Here is a 1,713-nt window from a genome sequence, read left to right on the forward strand (position 1 = left end):
TTAGAAGGGGTCGTGGTACTAGGGATATTGTAGCTGATGTCAGATGGATCTTGGCTGAAAGCAGAGAATACTAGAAGAATTTCTATTTGTGTTTCATTGATTATGCAAAGGCATTTGACTGTAGGGATCGTAACAAACTGTGGCTGACTCTGAGAAGGATGGGAATCCCAGAACATTTAATCGTGCTAATGCAAAACCTATACTTGGGCCAAGAAGCAGTCGTCAGAACAGAGCAGGGTAACACCACATGGTTCAAAATTGAGAAGGGTGTACACCAGGGATGTGTCCTATCTCCATACCTTTTCAACCTGTAAGCAGAGCAGATTATCCGAGAGGCTGAGCTCTATGAGGAGAAGTGTGGCATTAGGATTGGTGGATCTATCAACAATCTGCGTTATGCAGATGACACAACCCTGCTCGCTGAAACTGAGAAGGACCTCATGCACTTACTGCAGAAGGTCAAGGACTGCAGCCTTCAGTATGGACTGAGGCTCAATGTCAAGAAGACAAAGATTCTCACCACTAGACCAATCGGTAGCATCAGGATAGATGGAGAAGAGATTGAGATTGTTCACAGCTTCAGTTTGCTTGACTCCACGGTTAACACTCTTGGCACCAGTAGACAGGAAATCAAAAAACATATTGCGATGGGAAAGTCTGCTGTTAGGGACCTCTCTAAAGTACTCAAGAGCAACGGTGTCTCTCTGGAGACTAAGGTCCGCCTGATACAGGCCATGGTCTTTGCAATCACTTGTTATGCATCAGAGAGTTGGACAATGACTAGGGAGGATAGAATGAGAATTGACGCCTTTGAGCTGTGGTGCTGGAGAAGAGTATTGAATGTTCCATGGACTGCCAAGAAAACAAACAGATCCATCCTAGAGAAGGTTAAACCAGGTTACTCCTTGGAGGCAAGGATTCTGGGGCTTCGTCTGACATACTTTGGACATGCTGTAAGGAGAGACAGGTCCTTAGAGAGGGACATCATGCTTGGTAGGGTAGAGGGACAGCACAGGAGGGGAAGACCCTCTATGAGGTGGATTGATTCAGTGACTGGGGTAATCAGGATGGATGTGTCAGAGGCAATGCGGTTGGCATAGGATAGAGCAGGGTTTAGGGCTGTTGTACATAGGGTTGCTATGAGTCACAAATGACTCGACAGCACATAACAACAACAACAACAACAGGGTTAATAATACCCAATTTGTTTTATCTGCATTGCCTTGAATTGTATTTTTATGTTCCTCTTAGCTTTTGGTTGTAAAATCCTCCATTTCTTTGAGTTTTTCTTTTACTCATTGAAAATATCCAGTCATTCTTCTTGCCAGTTCTGTGTAAGAGAGGTCCATTAGACTTTCTGACTTCAGGAATCCATTGATTCTGTTTTTTTATCACTTTCATGGGGTAAAATCTTGCTTTGGTTTTGTGTAGACTGTGGTTTAGTCTGTTTTTTCTGTGTCATTCCTGTGATAGAATTTTTTTTTTCTTATCTGGTGCCCTAACAGGTTTTTGGTCTGTCTACTTTGGCTGGGAAGCTCACTGCTCCATAAGAGGGAGGAGCAACTCAACCAGCCTGAATTTCTCAGGTCCTTGGGCTCACAGGAGGACTTGCTTCCGTTTGGGAGCTTGGTACTCTCATATGGAGGGGAAGGCCAACTCACCCTGATTGTGGTCTTTCCTCTCTGCTCCTTTGGCTTGAAAGGGAGCAACTAT

Source organism: Elephantulus edwardii, unplaced genomic scaffold, assembly GCF_000299155.1.
Source record: "Elephantulus edwardii isolate Elephantulus edwardi_28Jun2011 unplaced genomic scaffold, EleEdw1.0 scaffold00056, whole genome shotgun sequence".
Classification (NCBI taxonomy): domain Eukaryota; kingdom Metazoa; phylum Chordata; class Mammalia; order Macroscelidea; family Macroscelididae; genus Elephantulus; species Elephantulus edwardii.